Source organism: Pundamilia nyererei, unplaced genomic scaffold, assembly GCF_000239375.1.
Source record: "Pundamilia nyererei isolate P.nyererei 1_Seehausen unplaced genomic scaffold, PunNye1.0 scaffold00004, whole genome shotgun sequence".
NCBI classification, from domain to species: Eukaryota; Metazoa; Chordata; class Actinopteri; order Cichliformes; family Cichlidae; genus Pundamilia; species Pundamilia nyererei.
Window position 1 is genome coordinate 3,908,215 of NW_005187405.1, and position 6,403 is coordinate 3,914,617.

General features: G+C 43.8%; 1 protein-coding gene across 3 annotated transcripts in view; it reads right to left on the reverse strand.

Moving 5' to 3' along the window:
- Positions 1-6,403, reverse strand: part of kcnab1b (potassium voltage-gated channel subfamily A regulatory beta subunit 1b) — a 44,111-nt gene that overhangs the window by 34,992 nt on the left and 2,716 nt on the right. Inside the window, exon 2 of one of the 3 annotated variants that reach the window (XM_005721234.2) lies at positions 173-450. The exons of the other annotated variants lie outside the window; for them this stretch is intronic. The gene's annotated coding sequence lies outside the window, so the exon portion shown is untranslated. The remainder of the gene's footprint in view (positions 1-172; positions 451-6,403) is intronic. 3 annotated transcript variants of the gene reach the window in all.

The following is a 6,403-nucleotide window of genomic DNA, read 5'->3' on the forward strand; positions in this document are numbered from 1 at the left end:
CACACACACACACGCTCACAGACAGTGTCTCACTCCTGTCACACATCTTAAAAATAAGGTCATGCTTTCACAGAAACGCAAATGCTCGCGAATAAATGCTGCACATGCACAAGCATTTCTGGCATTTGCTTCCACACGTGAACCAAATCTTCATTTACACAAGTGCTCTTACACGCAGCGAGTTGCCGGCGCTCTGTGAGAAACAAGGACGGAGCTGGATGAGAGTCTTGATTGATGCTCCTTCTCCTGGAACTTTGAGAGCGATCAAGCGCTGTTACGTGCTGAGCGGGGGTCCCAGAAAGATCTGCATCCCAGCTGAAGCGGCATTTCCCACAGATGTCCTCAGACCTGGCAAACAGCCTTGTCCCGTCTCCAAAGTCCTCGAGCAAGTAGCAGAGCTTTTATGGTCCCCGGCTTTGCAGCAAGTGGACTCTGTGTGATAAAGGGACCCTGGAACAGCAATGGACGAGCAGAGAGGAGGAGGAGGAGGAGGAGGAGAAAGGAGGATGCATGGTTTCTCACTTCAGGGAGAAGAGGACAGATGCAGTGAGGAGGCGAGGAGCAGCGCGTGATTAGAGTAGAGAGAGTGAGCCAGTAACTGAATGAGGAAGAGAGACTGTGTGTATAGGCTCCTGGCTCTCACTGACTGGCTCAGAACTGCAGTGTTTTTCACTATGGCGCCACACAATCGGAGAGAGAGAGGGAGAGAGAGAGAGAGAGGTAGATTCTGAATGGGAATCAAGAAGACTGAGTTGCTGCGACTTTAATTAGTTGAAGAAAATCCACTTTAGGGTGAATGATAGATACAACAGGCATGCTTTGCTTAACTGTGCATGTCTAGTAAAACATTTCACTTGCTTCCCTCACTGTCTTATGTTTGCCGTTGCAGTGATTGCCCCGCTTGCATACATACGCACTCACTTCCACTCTACGACCTACAAGCATATCACAAATTTCGAGCTATGCTTGAGAGTCTTGTAAGAGTCAAATGAAGCATACACCATGTGTTCAAGCGGTGCAGCATCTTACTTTCTTCCCTCGCTGAGCACTAATGTAACAATGCAGGACTTCACGGTTCATTGAACATCCCTAAACCCTGAGGCCAGAACTGCCTTATTTAGTTCTTTGTGATTAGAGTTGTTAAGAACAGACACGTGTAAAAATCTGTGGGATCTCGTGTTTATTGTCCAGAGCAGTTAATGGGTCAGTGGGAGCATTTGGGAGGTGGATTTTCTGAGTGTGGGATGTGAGATTTTTATGCAATCTGAGAAAAGTATATTTTGTTCTGTATTATTCAGTGTGCAGAAATGTGTTTGATGTGCGGTTCACGGGAACGCTGAAGACTGCAGTTGTAAGATTTTTACTCTGTCTTTTTAAGTTAATAGAATTATAAGAAAACAAATACCAGCAGGGCCGGAGTTTCAAACTCCTACAATGTTAAAAAGCCTCTACACCAAAACACGAGCAATACACTGATGTGGGTTAAGAATTAAAACAAAAATGTAGGACTTGGAATTTCTGCAATGGCCAGTCTCCCTGCTTACACACAGGACCTGCTGAGACCTTATTCTAGCACTCAGCCTCTCTGATCATCTAATCAGGGTCTTTGAACTCTTTTCACGCAGTGACCACACTTCTGAGGCTGTAACTCCTAAACTGTGGAACCTTCCTAAGCCCATCATGTGGGTTGAATCAGTAGTTTATTTCACACAGTTGCTGAAAACTTTCTATGGGCAATCTTTTCCTTAATCGCTTTAATTACTGCATATATTTTTACTGTAGTTCCTACCAAATGTGTGCAAAGAATTATGTATGCATAGATGAATGTAATACTGAATCATATGGATACATACACTTCTTTAATGTATAGAAAAGTTATTATTATAGGTGCAACTCTGACATGCATTTCTCAAATTCCTGCCTCGAGTTATTCTCAGAGTCCAAGGGGATAACTCTAAAGACATCATCGAGTCTATTTCTTACAGGCTGTGGAGCCTCAGAAAGCATTACACAAATCTTGCTTCCCTATGACAAGTGAACTGATAATGAAGTGTTAAACTGACAGAGAGCGCCTTTAAACCAGGCAACCCTTGAGAAACGGCGGCATCAGCTCTGGTGTGCTGCTACTTCTGCATCTTCCACAGCCTCTTTGCCTGCCAGCGAACTTGACGTTGGCTTGATCGTGTTTTTCCTCGGTGCTCTGGAGAGGTTACTAAGTCACAAGCATCCCTCTAATGTCACCGGCACCTCCGGGCTCCAGTTTCCTCCCCGTTGAGCCCATTTAAAAAGTGTGTCAGTCAAAAGCGTCAACTAGAACTGTTACAGTCTCGGCTGGAATCCCCAGCGGTCGATAACGCCGTTACCCTGAGGCAAACTGCTCGTCTCTAATTGCTCTGGTAAGAACCTATAATAAGAGCTCTAAAACTTTGTTGCTAAGACGCAAACCCCTATAAAATGAGTTCTCGTGTTGAGGCGAGCAACCGTAACGCTGCACTGAGGAGGCTGAATCCCTTTGCAGTAACATAACCCTGGATTTCCAGCAGCGTGGAACATCTGTCCGCCCGTCTCTCTGCAACGTCGTGCATTTAAAAGTCATTTTCTCCCTTGCTATAGCTGCCATACAGAGAAAAATCCTCGAGCGCATTAGATTCTCATTATTAATTATAGCCCTGTAAACACTCTGATTGATAGATTTTTGTGTCTGGCATTTTATTCTCCAGTTCAAAAGGCTACTAAGTGTCTGATAACCGTCCTTATCAGCCGTAACCTCCTGTTGAGGAAATGAGGCAGAACGAGGGGAAAACCTTTCCAAGGAGTCAGTGATGTCATCGCTGCAGCAGTACCACCTCTCTCTGCTCAATTACATCTTTCCCTAGGTAGTATTTTTTCGCTCATTCCTCTTTTTGCTTACATATTTTCCCTCTCTTTTTCTCCTCCTCTCCCCTCATCTCTTCCCTCCAAATAGCCCCTTGTAAACAGTGCTCTTCCTCAGTCCAAGTCCAGAGTCCCTTTCCCTGTGCTGCAGGCTACAGAGTGCAAGTCATTATGATGCATTGTGCGCACAACACCTCAGAGGGAGCATTGGTTGTTTAATCTGCCCTAATAGGGTGGTACTACTCTGTGTAGAGATAATGGTCACAGCTATTAAGCCCCATAAATTCCACTGCAGGCCAGCAAGCATGCATGAAATACTGATGAGGAAGCTTCAGTCTGAATCGGACACGAGTGGCTGCAAAAGGCAAGGTCATGCTTATGACTACAACCATCCGTCGCCTGCAGAATCAAACCCCCGTCGCTCATATGATCGCCTCATCGTCATTACTGCCATTACAGTCATTGCTATACAATCAGCATTATTTAACTCTTAGCATTGTGACATCTTTAATTAATATCGTCATTACCACTGGTTGGCCAGCTTCTGCCACAGCTTCATCTCCATTTGGATCCACTCTATATGGTGACGCGAATGAATGCTGACAACTTTATTATGTCAGCCCCCACAGATGCCTCATGACCTTATTTGCATACCAAGCGCGCATACGTCCGCATTGTCGAATACTGAATAATAACAGGGAGGAAATGCAGGTGCATTTGTTTTAATGCTGGAGCACTCAAGGGTTCATAGTAGATTCAATATAGATGAAAGGTTTGTGTACCTGCAGAATGTAAGCAGACACGGGAGTTTTTATGAAACAACATTTTTCCAGGGTAACAGCTCATCCTAAATGAGCTGGCAAGTGGATGACTAATGACTATTTTTAGTCTGGAAAAGCCCTGGGAGAAAATAAAGGGATCTGCTGGAAGTGAAAACATAAGAGTGGCTCTGGAAACTTTCATGACATTTCCTGACAATCAGCATTTTTTAATTCTGATGTTAAAAATGAATGCAAGCTTGTTTTAGCCACTGAAAAAGCAGGATTTTTTGCAATCCACAAGTCAAAATGTCGGTTGTTATCTTAAAATTGGTACAACAACATTTGCTTTACTGGAAGATCCATAAATCTAGAAATAGGCCTCTAGTGTCCTTTCTTTCTTCTTATTTCTCACATTAGAAATAGTAAGTAATAGTAAGTAGTAAATGTTGTTCCAGGATCAACATTGCAAGTGACCAATCAGAATGTTGTGACGTCATACTTTTGCGACTTCGGGAAAAACACAAAACTGTACTAAAGCTGCGAGAAACCGCCTCTGTCCGCCGATCAACAGACCCTGACCCTGACTCTAACCCTTTAATAAACGCTAAGCAGAACTGATATTGTCCTTGAAACACTGGAATTTCATAAATGCATGAATGGCTTCGCACGCCGAAGAATAACTTTAAGTGGCTTCTCAAGGCTCTCTGAAGTTAAAAATTCAGTGACCTGCTGAACAGTTGATCTTTTCTTAGAATTTGCCATTTCTCACATGTAGCATGTCTTGCTCTGGTGCCTGCCAAAATCCAAGCCTGCACCTGCATTTCAAAGACCAAAGGCTTTTGTAAACAAGGATCTGGCTTTGGGCTATAGTGTCACCATTTGTGTGCATGTGTGTTGGTGTTTGAGAGATGGAGGTCATTAGTTTATCAGACAGCCATACCCATCAACCCCTATAGGTTTCTCTTGTTTCACATTAAAATGTTCTGGAAAATAGTTTTCCTGTGATGAATTCTTTACCTTTTGAATATGGATGGCCTCATAGGAACAGTGGTTTTATGAAAAACACCATGTGCAACCTCAGTGACTAATGACTAAAAAAGAGGAAGCTACCTGTAGGCTATTCACCCTCATACACTGTTTAGTGGATTTGTGCTTAGCTCTGCCAGTATTTGAGGCTCTGCAAAGGAAATGCTAAAACCCCACTAAGGATATTAACAGATTTAAATTGTTTGTTTGCAGTAAAATATTAAAAATACACCATTTTAATTGAGTTATGGACTTTTGTGCAATGTAGAACCAACTTTCATTTGCCTGTGTGTTATTAGAAATGAGGTCAGGACAAGAAAGGTTTGGAGCTAAATGAAGAGTTTCGTGGCAAGTTTTAGATTAGAAGACCAAGCTCAAGTATGCACATTGATGCTGGAGTTAGAGCCTGAGACCAGAGCGGAAATAAAGGAAACACCTAGCTTGGGTCTGTCTGTGAAAAAAATCCACCTACTAAAACCTCAAAAGCTTACTAATTAGCGTGGTATTTGCCCACAAGCAGAAGGATCTACCTTCACTGGCCACTTCATTAGGTACCCTTGTTCGACTGCTCTTTAGAGAGAATATCTAAGCAGACAATCATGGGACAGCAACTCAGTGCATTTAAGCCTGTAGACATGGTCAAGATGAAACGATGGAGTTCAAACTGAGCATCAGAATGGGGGAGAAAGGTGATTTAAGAGACTATGAATGTAGCGTGGTTGCTGATGGTCTCACAAACTGGTGATCTACTGGGATTCGTCTCTAGGGTTTACAGAGAATGGTCTGAAAAAAGAAAACATTCAGTGAGGGAAAAATGCCCTGTTGATGCCAGAAGTAAGAGGCAAAGACCAGACTGCTTTGAGCTGATAGAAAGCCAGTAATAATTCAAACAACCACTCATTACAACCAAGGTCTGCAAAATCTCTGAAAGCACAACCAATCCAAACTTAAAGCAGATGGGCTACAGCAGTAGAAGATCACACCAGGTGACTAATAACAGAAAACTCAGGCTACAAATCACACAGACTCACCGAAATTGGACAATAGTATGTATACTGGTAAATCATCGCCTGGTCCGATGAGATTCGATCTCTGCCGAAACATTCAGATGGTAGGGTTAGAATTTGGCATAAACAGCATTAAAAGCTGCTTTGTTATTTAGGCTACTGGTAATGCAATGGTGAGGTTTCCTGAAAATCTCATTGAATTCACTGCAGTCAAGTGGCCATCACAGTCACCAGATCTCAATTAATTAGAGCACCTTTGGGATCTCGGGCTCTTGTTCACGAGTGACGGGAGAAGGGAGCGTGAGATCGGATTGGTGCTACGGCTGCAGTGACGAGAACGATGTACGGGGTCCATTGTGGTGAAGAGAGAGCTGAGAGTAAAAGCGAAGCTCTCGATTTACTGGTCGATCTACGTCCTTACCCTCACCCATGGTCACAAGCTGTGGGTAGTGACCAAAAGAATGAGATCGCATATACAAGCGGCGGAAATTAGCTTCCTCTTAAGGATGAGAATTTTGGCCATCCGGGAGGGACTCAGAGTAGAGCTGCTGCTCCTCCACATTGAAAGGAGCCAGCTGAGGTGGTTCAGGCATCTGATATGGATGCCTCCTGGGTGAGGTGTACCTGGCATGTTCCACCGGGAGGAGGCCCCGGAGAGAGATTACACGACACATGCTGGAGAGATTATATCTCTTGGGTGCACTGGGAAAGCCTTGGTGTTCCCCCGGACAAGCT